Here is a 23,033-nt window from a genome sequence, read left to right on the forward strand (position 1 = left end):
CACAGTAACACACTCTCTGGCCTATTTTCCGATTCATAACGAATCCTACTTCTGTTATACTATTTTCAGCTGCTGTTGATATTACCCTGTACTCATCTGACCAGAAATCCTTGTCTTCATTACAATATCATAATCGCGGGGCCGAGGGCTGTTACTGTGAATGAAATCGAGCCCAATGATCAACTTATGACGAGAGCTTGAGAGCTGGGGTATTTAAAGTTCTAAAGTGAGATTCAGCTAATAATGAACGCATGTGTCCTCCTTGTTCTGCTATATTCACTTAACAGGCCGTTAATTGCTGTGTCAGTTGCTATCTATGTGCTCTTGTGAAAGAGACAGTTTCTTGCAAAATGTCTTACAAGCTAACGGATATGCTTGTCTTTCTTCCTTTGGTTTTTTGTTGCAGTCTCCTTTCTGCTGAAATCGTATCCCCACTTGACAGGCAATGTCGTCATTTGTCGACAACCTGACCCACTTGCGAAATACTGGCTGGCTTCCTGTTTCCGCCTTTGTCTCTGGCATGAGTTTTCCTACAACAATTTTAGTGTGTTTTAATAACATTTTTCTAATTTCTACTCCTTTCTATTCTGAACCGTAACAGTGGAATGTTAGCTACGTTAATCAATTAGGTAGGATAGAGAATTTAAAAACGGAAAAGGATTTGTTGAAGTTAGATACAGTGAAAATTAATGAAATACGGTGACAGGAAGAACAGAACTTAATTCACGAAAGGAGAAGATATAAAAATGCAGCTCACTTCAAGACAATATTACAGAACGAGAAGCGGAAGCAGGTGAAAACCATACGGGAGATGTGATACTCCGAGAAGAAATTGACAGAGCACTGAAAGACGAGAGTGCAAACAAGGTCCGTGGAGAAGAAGACATTCCCTCAGAATAATTGAGATCCTTGTCAGCAATGACAAAAACTCTCATACGGTTTGCGAGACATAAGAGAAAGGGAAAACACACTAAGACTTCAAGAAGAACTAATAATTCCAATCCCAAAGAAGGCAGGTGGTGACAAGTATAAATACTACCGAACTATTGGTGTAATGTTTCACGGTTGCGAAATATTGGCTCGATTTATTTACAGAAGAATAGAAGAAATGTTAGCAGCTGGTATTGGGAAGATCGGTTTGGATTCTGGAGAGAAGGGCACCTGGGGCAATAGTGATCCCAAGAGTTCTCTTAGAAGATAGGTCGAAGGCAGGCAAACATAAATTTATAGCATTTTCAGTTTTAGAGAAAACTTCTGGATAACACTCTTTGAAATTTTGATGGTATCAAGGATAAAATACAGTGAGCGAAAGGTTATCTAGAATGTGTACAGAGACCAGACTGCAGTTATAAGAATGGAATGGCATGAAAGGGAAGCATTAGCTGTGAAGGGAATGAGACAGAGTTCTACCCGTTTCCGATGGTGTTCAATCTGTATCAATAAGTTAAGGGCAGGTCGATAGCGTCTCAGATCAGAAGGGCCGCGTGTTAGAGGCGTCATGTCATGGATTGTGCTGCCCCTCCATCCGGAGGTTCGAATCCTCCCTCTGGTATGGGTGTATGTGTTGTTCTTAGCATAAGTCAGTTTAAGTAGTACGTAAGTCTAGGGACCGATGACCTCAACAGTTTGGTCCCTTAGGAATTCACACACATTTGAACATCAGAAGACTTTGGTAGCCAAGGCTTAACACAAGTCCACTATCACGCTCCTCAAACCACTGTAACACAATAGTGGCCTTTTGACACAGACAGTTGTCATGCTGGAAGATGCCATCGTCGCCAGGGAATATATCAAGCATGAAGGGATGTAGGTACAGTGCTACAGTCCACAGCTGTTCTGGGTTCAAAAATGGCTCTGAGCACTATGGGACTTAACATCTTTGGTCATCAGTCCCCTAGAACTTAGAACTACTTAAACCTAACTAACCTAAGGACATCACACACATCCATGCCCGAGGCAGGATTCGAACCTGCGACCGTAGCAGTCCCGCGGTTCCGGACTGCGCGCCTAGAGCTGTCCTGGGGCCTTCGACTATTACCACACATCCCATGAAAGCACAGGTGAATACCGCCCGACGACCATGCACCCTTGGAACCGTACCTGTTTCGAGCAGCTGTTCGCCTAGATGGGGGCGTATCCTCACATGACTATCGACCTGGTGTAACAAGAAATGTCATTCATCCGACCAGAAGAAACGTTTCTATTGACTCGTCATGTCTCGATGATCACGTGATTTGATTCCACCTGCAGTCGTAACTGACCACATCATCGGGTCAACATGCGAAGACGTCGGGGTCGTCTGTTGTGGAGCCCTACGTTCAATGATGTGCGCTGAACTCTATGCTTCGGAACACGTGTCCCTACATCAGCAAAGTACTCTGTCGTCTGTAGCGTCAGGCAGTAGGAGTCTCAGATCTGCCCAGTCAGGAAACAGCAGGTTATTTCTCCATGGTAGTAGGTTCAGACAGCAATGGCAGTCTGAATATTACACCTAGACAGATATAGGAACTTGTTCTTACTTGCTGAAACCTGTCGTATTGCTGTTTCCTACGATAGTGGATGAACTTTCTTGATATGCAGTTATTTCTAGACATTATGTCGGCTCATGTGATTTTATCTCGAGAAAGCTTATGTTTTCGTAATTCACACTTGTTTGGGGCCTGTTTGCTAAGAGTGAATGAGACTTTATAGAATATTTGTGATAGAGAGACAGGTATTTTAACCCTCAAATGATTCAGGTTATTTTATTACGAATCTGACTCAATAACTTTGCTCAAGTGTGTAAAGACGGTCGAAATGTATTGAATTCACTGCATATAGTCTCTTAGCGACTGGATGTTATAGAGAGTATCGATCGTCATGAGAACTAGAATATCCCTGTTCCTTAGGAACCAAATAGTGAAGGAAAGCTTTAATATTAATTGTAACATTCCTTTCTTTCACGGGATATAACATCATGAAAAACTATTTTTATTTCTGTTTTGTTTCCGTGTGGACTTTAAATTGATTTACATCGACCTTGGTGATCGTGCAATTACAACAAATGATGTTAACAGAGGGAAATCACATCCCACCAGCATTTCTTTCGAACATGTTTAACAATGCCACACTAACCCCTCACTACATTAATAGTTATGTTGCTCACATATTAAGCAAAGTTACCAAACGTCTGGTCTGAAATGACACAGTCGATGGCATCTACCAGCAGGACAATGCAACCTGTCACGAGGGTCGCAGTGTACGTGCGTCGTTCGCAGAGCACCACGATGAATTTACCGTAGTCCCCTGGCCACTAAAGTACCCCGGACTCAAATCCACTAGAGAATCTGTAGGCCCACCTCGATCATACTTTTAGCGCCCTGGATCCTGAACCGAGCAACGTACCGCGGCGGGCCATGGCACATGAGTCTGTATGGCTCCACATCCCCGCCGGTGGCTTCCAGAACCTCACTGACCCTTTCCTGCACGTCTTAGAGCGGCCTGCTTTGCAGAAGGTGATTCTTCAGACTTTTGATAGGTGGTCACATTACCTAAGTATGCGACGTTTAAGCACACGTACCCATGAGATAAGACGAAGAATGGATGAACAATGACTCATTGCTAGGTGAATTTTTTACCGTCCGCCAGGGACTGCATTATGTAGTGTCGTCAGTGAACTGGGGGAAAGAAGCGTAAGCCGAATTCTGTAGTGCAAACCCATCACAGATATTCACGTCACGTGACTGGGACGAATGGAGAATTAGTGCTTATTCATACACATCTTATTTCAGCTTGGAACACAGCATACGTCTGTACCAATGGAGTCTGTTGTTCATACACATTTCTCACATCATCCGGTGCTGTGATTCGTTGTCAGATACTAGTAAGAGTTATGGATCACACCACCGTTCCTACCGTTGGACGGATACAAAAATGACGGACTTAGAAATAAGTGAGCGCGGAAGACACTCGAAGGAGGAAAGTCTTCTGGATCTCCTCCACATTTAATGTCGCACGTGCCGAAGAAATAGTTCCTCCTCTACTAACAGTCTGTCGAAAGTCACTTGGCTTGAACAACGGAGCATCCCACAGACGGGAAGAAGGCTAAGACGGTTCCAGTGTGTAAGAAGGATAGAAGAGCTAATTCACGGCACTGTCGATCATTCTCATTGACATTAATTTGCTGTACAGTTACGAGACATATAAGAAAGCAAATTTTCTGGCGGCATTTAACTTATCAGCTGAGTGGCAGCATCGTCTTGAAGCAATATTTTAACATGTTTCGCACTCGTCATCTTCAGGAGAAAGTGAGGAGCAGGTAACTACTTGAAAAGTTGTTTGAAGAAGACGCTGTCGTTCGATAACTCAGTAAGATTTTCTTAATTATGAGACATGTGTACATCGACCAAGCATCAAAGGAAACAAAGGAGGAATTTGGAAAGTGAATTAAAGTTCAGGGAGAAGAAATAATAGCTTTGATGTTCGCCAATGGCATTGTAATCCTTCCAGAGTCGGTAAAGGATTTGGAACATCAGTTGACCGGAATTGGTAGCGTCTTGGGAAGAGATTATAAGATGAATATTAACAAAAGTAAGACAAAGGTAATGGAATGTGACCGAATTAAACAGGCGATTCTGAAATATTAGGTTGAGTAAACGAGGCACTAAAAGGAATAGAGGAGTTTTACTATTTGGGAAGCAAAGTTACTGAATAGCCGAAGGAGACAAGAGATAATACGCAGACTTGCAATACCATGAAAATCTTTTCTGCGGCATAGAAATTTGTTAACATCCTATACGAATTGAAGTGCTAGAAAGTCTTTTATGAACGTACTTTTCTGCAATATAACATTGTACGGAAGTGGTACGTCGACGATAAACAGTTCAGACAAGAAGAGCAGAGAAATTTTTGGAGTCTGCCGCTGCAGAAGAATGGTGAAGATTTGATGGGTAGGTCGGAAAACTAATGAGGTACTGAATCGCTTTCAGGAGAATAGGAATTTATTGCACAATATGACTACAAGAAGGTATCGATTAACAGGACACTTCAAGAGGAATCAAGAAACTGGCAGTTTCATATTAGAGGGAAGTATAAGAGGTAAAAATTGTAGAGTGTGACTAACGTTTAACTACATTAAGCAGGTTCCGATAGATGTAGGTTTTAGTCACACGTAATATGTGCGTGATATCTATCATATCTTGTGTTGTGTGTAGTGAACAAGTCTGGTTTCTAAATAAGTTGTTAATTTGAGATGATCACTTAGTAGCATACCCTCCTCCGTAGGCGAGGACGCTATGCACGCTTGTGCGGCACCGTTCGACTCTGAGATGAGCCACATCCTGGTGGTAGATGAGATTTTCACTGCCAGTCCGGAACCGCGCTGCTGTTACGGTCGCAGGTTTGAATCCTGCCTCGGGCATGGAAGTGTGTGATGTCCTTAGGTTAGTTAGGTTGAAGTAGTTCTAAGTCTAGAGGACTGATGTCCTGAGATGTTAAATCCCATAGTGCTTGGAGCCATTTGAACTGCCAGTATTTGGCTAGCAAGATGAGGAGAGAGATGGGGGCGTAAAGTTCCTGGTCAGATTTTGCACCAATGTCCTAGATTAAATTACGCTACTGGCCGTTAAAATGCTACACCACGAAGATGACGTGCTACAGACGCGAAATTTAACCGACAGGAAGAAGATGCTGTGATATGCAAATGATTAGCTTTCCAGAGCGTTCACACAAGGTTGGTGCCGGTGGCGACACCTACAAAGTGCTGACATGAGGAAAGTTTCCAACCGATTTCTCATACACAAACAGCAGTTGACCGGCGTCGCCTGGTGAAACGTTGTTGTGATGCCTCGTGTAAGGAGGAGAAATGCGTACCATCACGTTTCCCACTTTCATAAAGGTCGGATTGTAGCCTATCGCGATTGCGGTTTATCGTATCGCGACATTGCTGCTCGCGTTGGTCGACATCCAATGACTGTTAACAGAATATGGAATCGGTGGGTTCAGGAGGGTAATACGGAACGCCGTGCTGGATCCCAACGGCCTCGTATCACTAGCAGTCGAGATGACAGGCAACTTATACGCATGGCTGTGAAGGATCGTGCACCCACGCCTCGATCCCTGAGTCAACAGATGGGGATATTTGCAAGACAACAACCATCTGCACGAACAGTTCGACGAAGTTTGCAGCAGCATGGACTATCAGCTCGGAGACCATGGCTGCGGTTACCCTTGACGCAGCATCACAGACAGGAGCGCCTGTGATGGTGTACTCAACGACGAACCTGGGTGCACGAATGGCAAAAAGTCATTTTCTCGGATGAATCCAGGTTCTGTTTACACCATCATGATGGTTGCATCCGTGTTTGGCGACATTGCGGTGAACGCACATTGGAAGCGTGTATTCGTCATCGCCATACTGGCGTATCACCAGTCGTGATGGTATGGGGTGCCATAGGTTACAAGTCTCGGTCACCTCTTGTTCGCATTGACGGCACGTTGAACAGTGGATGTTACATTTCAGATGTGTTGCGACCCGTGGCTCTACCCTTCATTCGATTCCTGCGAAACCCTACATTTCAGGAGGATAATATACGACCGCATGTTGCAGGGCCTGTACGGGTCTTTCTGGATACAGAAAATGTTAGACTGCTGCGTTGGCCAGCACATTCTCCAGATCTGTCACCAACTGAAAACGTCTGGTCAATGGTGACCGAGCAACTGGCTCGTCACAATACGCCAGTCACTACTCTTGATGATCTGTGGTATCGTGTTGAAGCTGCATGGGCAGCTGTACTTGAATACGCCATCCAAGCTCTGTTCGACTCAATGCCCAGGCGTATCAAGGCCGTTATTACAGACAGAGGTGGTGGTTCTGGGTACTGATTTCTCCAGATCTATGCTCCCAAACTGCGTGAAAATGTAATAACATGTCAGTTCTAGTATAATATATTTGTCCAATGAATATCCGTTTATCATCTGCATTTCTTCGAGGTGTAGCGGTTTTAATGGCTAGTAGTGTACAAACTTCGTCACAGTGTCTCCTCTGACACTACTCGAGACGAGCAGGCAGTGTGCCGGCACTGGGTTTCACCCTCTTCCCTCTCCCATTCTCATCATTAACAACACAAACACAACACTGCACTGTACACGCATTCATTACACACACCTACGATCTAAAAATACTCATACGACGCTATTGTCACATATCCGCAAGGAAAAAGACCAACGTGAGAGGTTGTAGACCATCCTATCCGACAGGCTGCTGAACTCTCCCCGTGGGATATTTCAGTCAACAATGCCGTACGACATTTACATTTTTACGTACCGATATTTGAGTCGGTACGGCTAGCTATTTTTTTAAGCCATCCGCCTTCTCAGTACTCGCCGCGATGTCAATATGGAGATCGGACTGGAGTCTCTTGTCGCCCCATATCTTTGGCGAGTTGGCTTCCCGCGCGCCGCGGGGAGACAGAACAAGGAAGAAGGGGCTTGCTGGGAGTTAGCTCTGAACTGTGCGTGAAGAACGACGTCGTTGTCGGAGGGCAAGGCCGCCTGGTCGGTGGGGCTGCGGAAGCGGCTGGGGACGAAACGAAAAAATGGCTCTGAGCACTATGGGACTCAACTGCTGAGGTCATTAGTCCCCTAGAACTTAGAACTAGTTAAATCTAACTAACCTAAGGACATCACACACATCCATGCCCGAGGCAGGATTCGAACCTGCGACCGTAGCGGTCTTGCGGTTCCAGACTGTAGCGCCTTTAACCGCACGGCCACTTCGGCCGGCCAAATGGGACGAAACGCCGTGGGTTCGAAAATCCTACTGTGGAGGGCGGTCATCGTGTGGTCATTCAAGGGCTGAGAAGTGACTTCTTGGTTCTGTCCTTGGTAAGTTTGGTGTATGAGGTGAATATAAGAATTCTGAAAAGGTGCACGTTGGTCGCGCGTATATCAAGCCTTGTGAGTGGTGTAAGCTTTGCTTCAGTACTGCAGTTCCAGATATTATCATCTATTTAAGTGCTTTAAAGTAAAAGACTGTTTTGGATCGAAGGTGGTTCCAAGTGAGGGACCGAGTCATTGCTTGTCTTACTAAGAAACCTAAGTCGGCCCCCAGCATGTTAAACTCTCAGAGATAGTCAACCTTTTCTACCTACCACCCACTTTTGTTTGTCAGTTGCAAAATTTTCTACCCGCCCATCAGTTCACCAGCATTGTTGACTTGGCCTGCCCAGTTGGCCGTGCGGTCTACGCACGGCTTTCCAGGCGGGGAGCAGCGCCGGTCTCCGGCCAGTCTGTGGATGGTTTTTAGGCGGTTTTCCATCTGCCTCGGCGAATGCGGGCTGGTTCCCCTTATTCCGCCTCATCTACACTATGTCGGCGATTGCTGCGCAAACGAGTTCTCCACCACGTGCAAGTACACCACCATTACCCTACCACGCAAACATAGGGGTTACACTCGTCTGGTGTGAGACGTTCCCTGTGTGTGTGTGGGGGGGGGGGGGGGGGGGTGGGGGAGGGGGGGGGGAACACCGGGGGCCGAACCGCACAATATCCCTGGGTTCGCTGTAGGGTGGCGGAGGGGTGAAGTGGGCTGTGATAGTCGTCGTGGGGCTGCGGACCACTGCTGCTGCGGCAGGGACGGAGCCTCTCCGTCGTTTCTAGGTCCCCGGTTCACATAACATTGTTGACTTACAAAGTAGGGTAGTAACTTTACTTTATAAAGTCAGTTGCACAACTTTAAACCATATTCTCGTAACTAGGCTCTACTAATCAAATACTTTGTCAAAAATTTACGAAAATCTAATGAAAATATCTTTAAATCCTAATCAACTACTGTGCACCTTGAAGCTCGGACGCTCACTATTGGGTGGTGGGGACCTTGTTGATTGCCACTGACTTTGGCTATTAGATAGAGTAGAGACAAGATTTTCTTGATTAGAACACATATTAATTTGAACTGAACATTTGTTCCTACAGGGTGTTTCAAAAATGACCGGTATATTTGAAACGGCAATAAAAACTAAACGAGCAGCGATAGAAATACACCGTTTGTTGCAATATGCTTGGGACAACAGTACATTTTCAGGCGGACAAACTTTCGAAATTACAGTAGTTACAATTTTCAACAACATATGGCGCTGCAAGTGATGTGAAAGATATAGAAGACAATGCAGTAGGTGGGTGCGCCATTCTGTACGTCGTCTTTCTGCTGTAAGCGTGTGCTGTTCACAACGTGCAAGTGTGCTGTAGGCAACATGGTTTATTCCTTAGAACAGAGGATTTTTCTGGTGTTGGAATTCCACCGCCTAGAACACAGTGTTGTTGCAACAAGACCAAGTTTTCAACGGAGGTTTAATGTAACCAAAGGACCGAAAAGCGATACAATAAAGGATCTGTTTGAAAAATTTCAACAGACTGGGAACGTGACGGATGAACGTGCTGGAAAGGTAGGGCGATCGCGTACGGCAACCACAGAGGGCAACGTGCAGCTAGTGCAGCAGGTGATCCAACAGCAGCCTCGGGTTTCCGTTCGCCGTGTTGCAGCTGCGGTCCAAATGACGCCAACGTCCACGTATCGTCTCATGTGCCAGAGTTTACACCTCTATCCATACAAAATTCAAACGCGGCAACCCCTCAGCGCCACTACCATTGCTGCACGAGAGACATTCGCTAACGATATAGTGCACAGGATTGATGACGGCGATATGCATGTGGGCAGCATTTGGTTTACTGACGAAGCTTATTTTTACCTGGACGGCTTCGTCAATAAACAGAACTGGCGCATATGGGGAACTGAAAAGCCCCATGTTGCAGTCCCATCGTCCCTGCATCCTCAAAAAGTACTGGTCTGGGCCGCCATTTCTTCCAAAGGAATCATTGGCCCATTTTTCAGATCTGAAACGATTACTGCATCACGCTATCTGGACATTCTTCGTGAATTTGTGGCGGTACAAACTGCCTTAGACGACACTGCGAACACCTCGTGGTTTATGCAAGATGGTGCCCGGCCACATCGCACAGCCGACATCTTTAATTTCCTGAATGAATATTTCGATGATCGTGTGATTGCTTTGGGCTATCCGAAACATACAGGAGGCGGAGTGGATTGGCCTCCCTATTCGCCAGACTTGAACCCCTGTGACTTCTTTCTGTGGGGACACTTGAAAGACCAGGTGTACCGCCAGAATCCAGAAACAACTGAACAGCTGAAGCAGTACATCTCATCTGCATGTGAAGCCATTCCGCCGGACACGTTGTCAAAGGTTTCGGGTAATTTCATTCAGAGACTACGCCATATTATTGCTACGCATGGTGGATATGTGGAAAATATTGTACTATAGAGTTTCCCAGACCGCAACGCCATCTGTTGTTAAAAATTGTAACTACTGTAATTTCGAAAGTTTGTCTGCCTGAAAATGTACTGCTGTCCCAAGCATATTGCAACAAACGGTGTATTTCTATCGCTGCTCGTTTAGTTTTTATTGTCTTTTCAAATATACCGGTCATTTTTGAAACACCCTGTATGTCATAACCATGTCATACCTTGGCCATTCACATTTGGACAAACTTTACTTTTCTGGAGAAATCTTTGTTAATTTCAGGAAAACACTGCAGCATGCATAAAATGAATGCTATCATTTCAAAATAAAATGAGAACATGTATTTAACATCTATTATAGGGTGAAAGTAAATAGTGCGTTTGTGATGGAAAACCAGTCTGGTAAAGCTCATCATTAGCTGTCCTCGAAATTTGTTGACGCAGAGTACTTTGATGGATACCATGATTCACTCATTGGTCTTAGGAAGAAGTCCAGCTGGTTGGATGCTGAAATGCATATAGCTCGAGACATGGCCACAACTGTATGGTTGAGAAAGGGCTGCAATTCCATCACTAATTCGCCATTACTTCCGATAGGACGTAGCCTTCCTATTGTTCATAGAACAGATATTAGATCTGGATTTGTAACTTGATCACCCATATCACACTTCAGAATTTTTAATAATATTAGCATTTACTAAATTAAAATGTTAGATATTTGTTGAAATCAATTATTTTTGCCTAGTGCAAAAGGCAACTGCTCTTTCCTCATCAGCGGGCAGATTCAGTAACTGACAGGAAAATATAATAAATTTGTAATTTCCATAAAACGTAGTTCTATTCATTAAATAGATCTGTAAAAATCTGTAGTTGTATTTTAAGTTGAATTGCACTGAGTAGCTTATTCAAACATGAAGTGAGAGATCATTGCGTTATAGGTTGTGTGGCATCGTGTGGAAATAGTGACTGAAGTTGTTTTTTGTAGTCTACACGTTTGTGTAAGCATGAATGCTGGATATGTGTGTATTTGTTTCTTGTTAGCACTTTTTAACAGGCAGATTGTTTAAAGCGAGCTATTTATCGTAGCTTTGTTGGAATATATGAGATTGTTGTATAGTAGAAGAGCGTCATATATCATTATCCATGAACTTATTTATTTGAAGCATTTGGACGTTTTTGAATGAGAGTACTTTTATATATGAAATATTTCGGTAGCGATGTTGCAGTAGCAATTAGGAAGTTAGTCCTAGCCGCAGTTGGTTCGACAGCCATAGAATGCAAAATGTAGGCCTATTAAACGCTGGTATTAACGTACCACTACTCTGCAGACTACTTTGTTATGACACACAAGAGTGACGATAACTTCTCCCAACAGGAATACTTCAACACAGTCCTGCATAATACATTAACCGCCATTATCTGGTTAAGCAGATGCCATTGTCGGTGAGTAATTTCGGCACTGCCTAAGATATTACACTAACAACAAGAGAGCCGTTCCGTCGCAGAATTTATTGAGAGAATTCTGAGATCCCATGTTCCAATAAAATTTAACATACAACTTCGAACAATTTATATCTTGTGCAACGACCAACAGAGCGAAATTAAGGAAATTATGGGGTACACCGTATACACAGGGAAGAAAATTATTCTGACGCATCATGTACTCTGTGCCACAAATCGTGTGGTCAATTGTAGACTAGGGTATTTATAATAAAACCAAAACAGCCGTTTCCAATGTTCTCCACAGAAACTAAGTTATTCACGGTATGGAGTTCCTCCTCGTTAGGCCGGTATTACACTGTCAAATTTCTTTGTCAAAGATTTGATCAAAGATGTGATCAAATATTCCGTCAAATACATTTGACAAAGATCTTTGACGCAGCGCTAGAAGGGGTATTACACTGTCATCAAATTTTTCGTCAAAGTTCAAGATGGCTGACAACAACTTGTTATTAACCGCAGCAGTTGCACGTACCGCAATTGCGTTGTGTGCACATGTGGAAAAGAAGTGGGGGAAAGAAAGGGACCATACATACTAGGTTGACAGTCTTAAATTCCTGGGATTACAATTTGATAATAAATTCAGTTGGGAGGAGCACACCACAGAACTGCAGAAACGCCTTAACAAATCTGTATTTGCAATTCGAGTGTTAACAGACATAGGCAACATACAAATGAAACAGCTTGCATACTCTGCCCACTTTCATTTCATAATGTCATATGATATAATATTTTCAAGTCAGACAAAAGTTTTCAGTCCAAAAGCATGTAATACGTATTATTTGTGGAGTAAATTCACGGACGTCCTGCAGAAACCTCTTCAAAGAACTGGGTATACTAACTACTGCCTCTCAGTATATTTACTCCTAACGAAATTTATCCTAAATAATATATCTCTTTTTCCAACAAACAACTCAGTTCATACATACAATACCAGGAACAAAAATGATCTGGACAAGGACTTAAAAGCTCTTATTTTGGTTAAAAAAGGGGTCAACTACTCAGGAACACTCATCTTCAATAATTTGCCAGCAAACATAAAAAATTTAGTGACAAATGAAGATCAGTTTAAAAGAAGGCTGAAAGACTTACTAGTGGCCAACTCCTTCTACTCTATTGACGAAATTTTTAATAGAAACAAATGATGTATTTATTCATACTATTAGTATTGTTATTTCAGCTTTAAAAAATGATGTGTTCCACATCCATGAGGATCTCCTCAGCACGGATCTATGGAAAGAAAAACTAATCTAATCTGGGTGAAGCCGTGGGTTTTACGACGACACGATAAAAGCATTCAACAAAACTTGTTACTTGAGCTTACAGTGGAAGACGTCAAGTCGTACATTAATTACTTAAGAATGGGTGAGCATACATTTCTGTATGTGCTCAGTGAAATGTATCCTCATATCACAAAGCACAATATTCACTCAGGAACTGCTACAACTTCAGAAGACAGGCTCACTGTAACTCTCCGATTGCTTGCTACAAGAGAGGGTTAGGTTAGGTTAGGTTAGGTTAGGTCACGTCAGGTCTCCACTCTTCTTAATCTATTTTTGTATTCAGGGTGCCTCACGTTGTAGAGCGCCTCATCAGCTTCATACATCTCTATTAATTTTGTAGTTGTTGGCACACTCCAATTGTATTTACCGGCAATGTTCATAAAAATACTACAGACGACAGAATGCTGTAGCGATGCTAGCGCTCCATGTGGTAACTTGTCACATTGCAGTGAACAGAAGAAAAGCGATTTCTTTGATAAAATCTACAGCGAGGCCCTAGATTTGATCAAATAATGGACGACATTTGACAAAGTCCCTATTACACTATCAAATATCTTTGACAAAGATATTGGACAAAGATATTGGACAAAGAAATTTGATAGGGTAATACTGGCCTTAGACTCGGCTTTTGCTCTTAGTCACACATTAGGGTTTAATAAAGAAAACTTGCAGTAATACAATATTAAAAGGTTCAACATAGTCCAGTTGAGGTCATCGCAGTAGAATCAGAACATCAGAAATGCAGTGATAAACATTGGCTGCAATGCTCTTTAAACTAGCAGACGAGGGGCCATAATTCTCATCGGTAATCTTACACATTAGAGAATGCTGGCATTGGAGCCTCCACCTAGAGAAGCAGCTTATGGCTCTCGACTAATATCAGATGTTTTTTGAATCAGTTTCGTGACTGGTTTGATGCGGCCACCACGATTTCATCTCCTGTGTAATTATATACAGCATCGTCTATTAGAGTTGTGTAGCTCTCCATATCTATCCACTCTTACAGATTCTGCCATTTGTGGCTCTCTGTGCTGCCATGGAAGTTATTGCATGATGTCTTAACATTTGTACTATTATCCTGTCCCATTTTATAATCAGTGCTTCTCACATATTCTTTTTCTACTTCATTCTGCAGAGAATCTCTTTAATTATTAATTCACTTAATTTTCAGCACCACATTTCAAGCGCATGGATTCTCTACTTTCCTGGTTTTCCTGAAGCAACATTTAATTCAATACTATGCTTCATACATTTCAAGAATTTCTCCCACAAATTAAGGTTTACGTTTGATACTAAAAGATTTGTTTTGGCGAGGAATACTCCCTTTCCTCACCTACTAATTCTTGTGTCCAACTTCCTTCGTCTGCTATGGGTTATTTTGATTCCAACGTAGCAGAACTTCATTCCCCTAATCTTTGCTACTCCTTAGTACTTTCTTCCTGCAATCGTTCCCTCGTATTCTCTGATCAATAGACTGCTCATTCCATTCAATGGGTCCCGGAATTCTTCAATTTCACAGACGGTGGAAATTCATCATGGAATCTTATTACTGATTTCCTGTCATCCTGAATTTTAAGGGGACATTGTATGACCTATGCCACCAATGTTAAATTATCGAATTTTGTGGCCCATTATCTTGGAAACTCTTTAAGCCACCAACTTACAATGTTTGGTAATTATTGAATGCACCTTTCTAGATACACTGAACTACAATTACTACTAAAATTGTATTGTGGGGCATGTTATGTTTTGTTTTTTTCAAACACTAAATTTTTTGACAGAATTTTGTAAATAAATGAACATAAAAACAAAACAACTAAGGATATTGTAACTATTCTAGTTCCATATGTGTTGAATCTTACACTTGGCAGGCTGTGAAAATTTCATGTCTCTACCACCAGTACTTTTAAGAAAATGGATCATTTATTACAGAAAATGTAGTTCGGAGATATTGTGGTTTAAAACTCTTTTTATTACAAATTCTTGTACAGACTTATATTTCTGCGTCTTTTATGCACTATAATTGCCCTGGCCCATAGTCTGTCTCTTCTTCAGTGTCACAACAGCCCAGTGCTTGCCTCCTTCTTTTATTTCTTGCTTCTTTTGTCATTTGCTGAGCAGCTAACTCTGTTCCACGTACACGAAGTTCATCCAGTTCCTTCAGTCCTTTGGCTATGTTCTGTCCAAATCTTACCCCTAAATTCTGCAGAACCTTAAGTATTTCACAGTTTTTATCATTAAAAGTTATTACAGCGTCAGACACTGCTAACTTTAGAGTCATAAGACCAACAAATACATTTTTAGGCACATGGCACCACACATTATTGAATGACTCGTTCACATTCTGGGTCTTCCCATGTAAACACTTCTTTAGTAGCTCAGAATTTGCCATATCTCTGTAAATAGGTTTGATAGCCTCCATTACGGCCCAAGGAAGAGAATGTTTATTTGTAAATTCATGCAGGGTGCCAGAAAATTCAGCTTGCCTATATTTACACCAAGGGTTTGGTGGAGGTGGACACAAAGCATGACGTGGCTTTTCATAGGTTGATATTAGATGAAAGAAAGTACTCCACACAGCTCCTTTCATCTTCTATACATTGTCATAGTTGTCTATTGGCCTTCCCATAATATTCCTGTAATTTATCAATTACTTCGTTCTTTAGTCTTCCAGCATATTTTATTGTCTTGCCATCAGACAGTTTTGTGATACCCAGCTTGGTTTTTAGGTTTATTCGTAATGCCAACTTCTGAGACGAGCAGTAGGCTGACAGCCTTCTAGACTGTGTAGTTCCCAGTATATGACTGCTAAACTGTGGCAGTATATGTGTAGCCACGAAATTTGACAGTCACACATCAACATTCAAAGTATTATCTGAAGGTCTCACAATTGAGTGATTTTAATGTATTATACACCAAAATGTTCAGGAAAGTACAAAGTACATTATGGAGTACAAAATAGAAAATATCACATTTCAACGAATTTCACATACAATGTCCCCTTAAACTCACTGCTGAATATTTTTTATTTCCTTTCTTCTACGGGCCAATTATGGCTTGGGCAGTAGAGAGCAAAGACTGGATCCCTCCCTTTTAACTGCCCAACTTTATCATTTTCCATAACTTCCTATGACATTATAGAACATGGAAAATTTGGAATCAATTAATATGAAAGCCTCAATTGCCTTACCTAAACCATTTGGGACTGTTTCTCTAATGACAATAAGTGCGGCATGTGAAGGTGATTCCCTGTTCCTTGAAGTCAATTTAGGCGGGTGATAGAATAATTCCATCAACAGTCACAGACGTCTCCTTTCTCCAGTCTTGGCCATCCAAACTAATGTTTCACCACTAATGACATCGACGATACGGTCGAATGGAACCTTCACTTACATTCACATCCTTATGTGATGAATGGAAGTAAGTCATATTATTTAACAATGTTATACAGCTATTCCTATATTTTTACAAAAACAGTTCACTTAAAATTAACATTTGCCATTGCTTGATTAAAATTTATGCTTCAAAACAGATTTGCACATTTGTTCACGCATTAATTTCTTTTCTAGTATTAACTGAAACAATTAGAAACGTTATAAGACCAGGGCAACTAGCTATTCAAGTAGCTGCAAAAGAAACAGCAAAGCGGCTGTTTTTAGAACTACTAGGAAACAGAGGGTCGATAACAGCAGCAAACATATTTTGATAGTTAATTATTGGACAAAAACTATTAGTAATCAAAGAATCAGTAATAGCCCTGTTTTAAGAACTCTGTACTGCTGAGTATTTAAATGAATAAGTTATGTAAACAACTGACTAAAATCACCCATTTAACTCAGTAGGTGACTATTGACAGGAGCAGTTGGAGCAATAGTTCTAATATCAAGACAAGATAAATAATTTCACTTATTTAACGTTAACTATAGCCTAATAGGGTGCATGGAGTTCGAAGATCAAAGTCGATATCCATCAGTGATATATTTTAGTTACTCATATACAGAAAAAAACACAAGTTTTGACATTCCTCGAGTTAAAAAGTCAGAAAAGACCACTACGACATTTTTCTCCACGTCTCCTGCTGAAATTAATTTCCTCCGTCATTTCCGTAACAGGGGGCACTACGACACTACGAGATGGTATGCCTTCTGTGTACATAAAGTCTGGCGTCCCTGACATGAAGAAATGTTTTAATATTCGGTATTAAAGTCATTGCCGGGCAGTGGAAATAGCTGCTACTCGGCGAATCCATTCTCCCGGCTTTCCATTCTCTGCCTGAGGCGCCTGATTAATACGGGAGTTATTACGCAGGAATTTCACTTATCTGTCAAGAGAGACAATTTCTCAGAGGCTTGCCTTAAAAATACTGGTTATTACGAATATGCGCATGACTCGGGCGCTCGGGAGACGAAACGCAATTTCAGCGACATTCTGGATGTGGAAACCGCTTAACATGCACTCTCTGTGTGTGTTAATTACAGCCCGCAGACGTAGGTCTGTTAATTATACGACGTAATGTCCGTGAGTGGGCTCTTTCAGTATCAGTCTCTGGTTAGTTCTCCACCTCATTTAGATGAAACCATATTTTTGTACTTTCCTTTGAACTTAAGTTTATTGTACGTTTAAAACCTTAATCATTAAGAAAGATAAACTGTGAAGGATATAGCAATTGCTTTGTTTTCAGCCGAGCATGATTAAAGGACAGTACGGCTGCCGGATGCTGGTATATGCTGTAATGTAATCTAAGGAACAGGGGATCAATTAGATCCAAACTGAAGTATGTCGATTTTACATCCACTGTTATCGTGGTACATAGACTACTGACGCAGGAGCAGTGATAGTGTTTTTAAAGTGAGGCCACCAGCTTCGTGCCTACTGCTCGCCGCTCACTACCTTTTTTTTTAACTTATCGATTTTTCAAATAGTTTGGTCTTGGTCTACATCTTTTCCTATCTTGCTAAATCTTTTCATCTGTAATACACTCGACATCCACTATAATCTGTTTTGCATGTTCGAGTCTGCTCTTACCATCTCCCTCCTCTGCTGTTCCTTCCAGAGCAAATTTCACCGTTTCTGGATGATGTACTACATGTTCTATTAACCAGTCACTTCCTCTGAGAAGGGTCTTCATTACATTTTTCCCCCATCACCTATTCTCTCTGGTACTTGATCATTTTGTGCTTTATCCACTTACCTTTCACGATTCTTGATAGGACAATATCTGAAGTGCTTTCGGCTCATTTCAATGCAAAGTTGTGCTCTGGGAGCACATTTTCAGGAGCTTCCATATTTTCATATCAATGTCTGATACCAGCAGTGGCGAAGCAGACTGATTAATTGTTGGTAGACATACTTTATACCTTTTTATACAGGAGATCCATGTGTCGATTGTTTGGCGTAACAAAGTTATCAATCACGTCATCTTTAAATTTCTAATTGCTTGTTTCTGATTGTCAGTTGTTTTACCAGCTTTTACTATCATTTGTCACTGAATTGCAAAGCAATTTACAATTCTTTTGCAAGTTCTCATACTTCTTTCAGGGACAGGGAATACAAGAATATACACTGTGATCAAAAGTACCTGGACACCTGGCTGAAAATGACTTAAAGGTTCGTGGCGCCCTCCATCAGTAAGGCTGGAATTTAACATGGCGTTGGCCCACCCTTAGCCTTGATAACAGCTTCCACTCTCGCAGGCATACGTTCAATCACGTGCTGGAAGGTTTCTTGGGGAATGGCAGCCCATTCTTCACGGAGTACTGCACTGCGGAGATGTGTCGATGTCGGTCGGTGAGGCCTGTCACGAAGTCGGCGTTCGAAAACATCCCAATGGTGTTCTGTAGGATTCAGGTCAGGACTTTGTGCAGGTCAGTCCATTACAGGGATGCTACTGTCGTGTAACCACACCGCCACAGGCCATACATTATGAACAGGTGCTCGATAGTGTTGAAAGACGCAACCGCCATCCTCGAATTGCTCATCAACGGTGGGAAGCAAGACCAGACACACATCACACTCACTCAGATGTGACTTGAGGGTGGAAGGTAACTTGTGCTAAACACTATCAGATCTAGTGAAGCCGGACATCACCACGAAGCTGATGATTACCATACAATTTGGACACTGTTTGAGCATTGGATGATATCCCTACTAAATTTTCTGCAGCCATAACACATCGGCTTGTGGCTGAAGTAACTCTTTACTAAAAATTTGCGAAGGCGAAACTTACAACTATTAAATAATAGTTGTCTGGTGAAAACGTTAATTTACTGACGTTAAGCAAAAGGTAATGATCATTGTGAACAACAATTGGAATCGGACTGATTTAAAAAAAAAAAAAAGCCTTATACTTGGGTCGCCACCAGCGAGATACTGCTAGAAAATTCCGTCAGTTCAGGGAAGGTGACTGATGTTAGATGAAACTCCACACTACGTTACGAAATATGAAACAAAATGAAAAACAGATTAAAGAAAAAAAGAAAACAGGGAGAGAATTAGAGACAGAACTGACATAAATTAGTCTCGACTGATTGAAAGATTTTTACCAAACATGATCAAAAGATCGCGAGTTGCATTTAAATTCCACAATGTGAATGAACACCTGAACTGTTGTGGCGCCCCTTATCAGCTAGAGGGCCCGCAAAACAGACAAGTAAGGTCGGCTGCCAACCTCCCTTCAAGGGCTCGCATCAAAACATCGCCAGTAAATGTTAACATCAATAAACTTTCCGCATAAACACGGCACAACTTCGTGAAAAGCTACGTGACAGAGATCCACCAATTGGAATTAATGTGACTAAGTGTAGCACTCCGCAGAATCAGTTGTATAAGCATGCCAGCAGTCAGACCAGCAGAGTGTACCTACAGCTAGGACAGCTTCGGCCAATGCCTAGGCCGGCTATAGCCCAGTAGACACTCGCTGTAGTTTTTCTATTGAAATTTTTATCTTGCTGGGCGTAACACCCCTTTGGCGTTGTGTAGCGTAATATTTTGGTTGTTATTTCTTGTCATTGTCTTGTAACTTATATCTGGCTTTTGCCATCACAAGAATTACTGTTTTCTTGTTCTTGAGTTTGGAAATCAATGAACATCAAGAAGGCGTTTTAGTTAAATAAGGTGTGTTCAGGCTTGATCGTTAGTTCTTTCCTGCCTACCGCAGGACTCTACAATAACCGCACGGAGAAAGAAGAACGTGGAAGTTTGTGTGAATGATGCTTCTGCCTCCCACAAATGTCAGATGATCGACAACGTGTAGTCTGCATACTTGACCTAATCAAGCAACTAGAATGTTCCCCGCTATTCCTACCATTGCAACGCAGTCGTATCAAACACTCGCGAAATTTCCGTGGCGGCACGCCTGCGGCACGAACCATCATAAAATCCCGGCTAAGTCCCAGAACTGCGAAAGCAGCGCAACTGCGGCGCAGGTTCCAGACCTAGTGTAAAACAAGAGTACGTCAACTGAAAGAAGTCTGAAGCAAGAGCGCCCTTTCAAAACTCCCTTAACTTACTCCCAAACTTTACTGAACCCTTCTCTTTCATGCTGCTAACGGCATTCGTAGGGTATGGCACGGTCGTCCCTCCAATAGGCTGTCTTAAAAGGGGTCAGGCAAGACTAATATGGGCAACATACACTTCTGTTGGAGGAGTGGAGTAAATGGAACACGATATGAATGTTACAATAGGCGCAAGACACAATATTACGCCGTAGATGGTTCAAATGGCTCTGGGCACTATGGGACTTAACTTCTGAGGTCATCAGTCCCCTAGAACTTAGAACTACTTAAACCTAACTAACGTAAGGACATCACAAGCATCCATACCCGAGGCAGGATTCGAACCTGCGACCGTAGCGGTCACGCGGTTCCGGACTGTAGCGCCTAGAATCGCTCGGCCAACCGGCCGGCTACGCCGTAGAAGCTGACTTCTTGAGAACTAAGCATACATTGTGATCGTAAAATTTGAAACACTGAATTACAAGGAAGAAGTGACCGTGCGGAAAATATGGAGATACTGTATTAATCACTTAAGTAATTACAAATAGAGGAAAACATTTTGCAAAAATACGGTGCTGCAGTGTCTGTGTTGAGAACAACGATGCAATGTGCGGCCACTTCAGCCGTTATGAAATACATGAAATGTGAAACTTCCTGGCAGATTAAAACTGTGTGCCGACCGAGACTCGAACTCGGGACCTTTGCCTTTCGCGGGCAAGTGCTCTACCAACTGAGCTACCGAAGCACGACTCACGCCCGGTACTCACAGCTTTACTTCTGCCAGTACCTCGTCTCCTACCTTCCAAACTTTACAGAAGCTCTCCTGCGAACCATGCAGAACTAGCACTCCTGAAAGAAAGGGTATTGTGGAGACATGGCTTAGCCACAGCCTGGGGGATGTTTCCGGAATGAGATTTTCACTCTTCAGCGGAGTGTGCGCTGATATGAAACTTCCTGGCAGATTAAAACTGTGTGCCCGACCGAGACTCGAACTCGGGACCTTTGCCTTTCGCGGGCAAGTTTTAATCTGCCAGGAAGTTTCATATCAGCGCACACTCCGCTGCAGAGTGAATATATCATTCTGGATACATGAAATGTATTCGCAGTTGCAAATACGAACAACCATCAACTTTACAAGGGAATGACGACAGTAAGAATTTGTACCGGACCGGGACTCGAACCCCGATTATCTGCTTTACGCGAGCAAAAACTAGGGGAAAGAAGACGAGGTTTAACATCCCATCGACATCGAGGTCTTTAGAGACAGAGCACAAGCTCGGATTGCGTGAAGGATAGGCAAGGAAATTACGGTAGATCTAAATTCGGATGGCTGGACGCGGATTTGAGCCATAGTCACCCTGAATGCGAATGAAGTGTGCTAACCATTTCGCCACCTTCACGCGAGATATCGCCTTAATGGCTCTGGCTATCCGTGCACGACTCACCGCCAGACCCAGTCTTTCATATATCGTCGTTCCTGCGTCACAATCTGTGCTCGTACACACATTACGTAATTCCCATACGGACGTTTTAATTGGAAGTCGCCGCCTGGTGTCGGCGGATAAATGTCATGTTGCAGTGCCTGTGTTAGGATGTTCCTTCGGAAAAATGAGAAAATACATATTAGAACTTGGAATTTCGACGTATACTATTTGGAATGCACGGTATCACACAAAGGAAAACCGGACGTCGGTTTGAAAATGAAAATATTCCGGAGAAATGATCGGATATTTTAGGTAGGTGAAGTCTTGACGTCCTCTGCAATAACGTGCCGAAGTTGAACACTATATCATTAGTTTATAAATATGGTAAAAAATTTTTGTTTATGTATAGACACAATCACATTTTTATGACACAGTCATAGCCGGTTTCGGCCATACATCTTCAGATGCTAAAACAATGCAAAAGAAAATTTATATTAAAACCTAAAAAATAAGTGCAATATCTAACCACGCTTATTAGTAATCTTACTGATTTTGTGCGAAATATACAGGGTGAGTCACCTAACATTACCGTTGGATATATTTCGTAAACCACATCAAATACTGACGAATCGATTCCACAGACCGAACGTGAGGAGAGGGGCTAGTGTAATTGGTTAATACAAACTATAAAAAAATGCAAGGAAGTATGTTTTTTTAACACAAACCTACGTTTTTTTAAATGGAATCCCGTTAGTTTTGTTAGCTCATCTGAACATATAAACAAATACGTAATCAGTGCCGTTTGTTGCACTGTAAAATGTTAATTACATCCGGAGATATTGTAACCTAAAGTTGACGCTTGAGTACCACTCCTCCGCTGTTCGATCGTGTGTATCGGAGAGCACCGAATTACGTAGGGATCCAAAGGGATCGGTGATGGACCTTAGGTACAGAAGAGACTGGAAGAGCACATTACGTCCACATGCTAACACCTTTTTATTGGTCTTTTTCACTGACGCACATGTACATTACTATGAGG

The 23,033-nt window shown here is 42.3% G+C and overlaps 1 non-coding gene across 1 annotated transcript; it reads right to left on the reverse strand.

The window, feature by feature from the left end:
* Positions 1 to 21,241: 21,241 nt before the first annotated feature.
* Positions 21,242 to 21,317, reverse strand: Trnas-cga. Its single transcript has one exon. It is a non-coding gene; the product is annotated as a tRNA-Ser (tRNA).
* Between the last annotated feature and the right edge of the window lie 1,716 nt (positions 21,318 to 23,033).

Source organism: Schistocerca americana, chromosome 3 (genome assembly GCF_021461395.2).
Source record: "Schistocerca americana isolate TAMUIC-IGC-003095 chromosome 3, iqSchAmer2.1, whole genome shotgun sequence".
Lineage (NCBI taxonomy): Eukaryota > Metazoa > Arthropoda > Insecta > Orthoptera > Acrididae > Schistocerca > Schistocerca americana.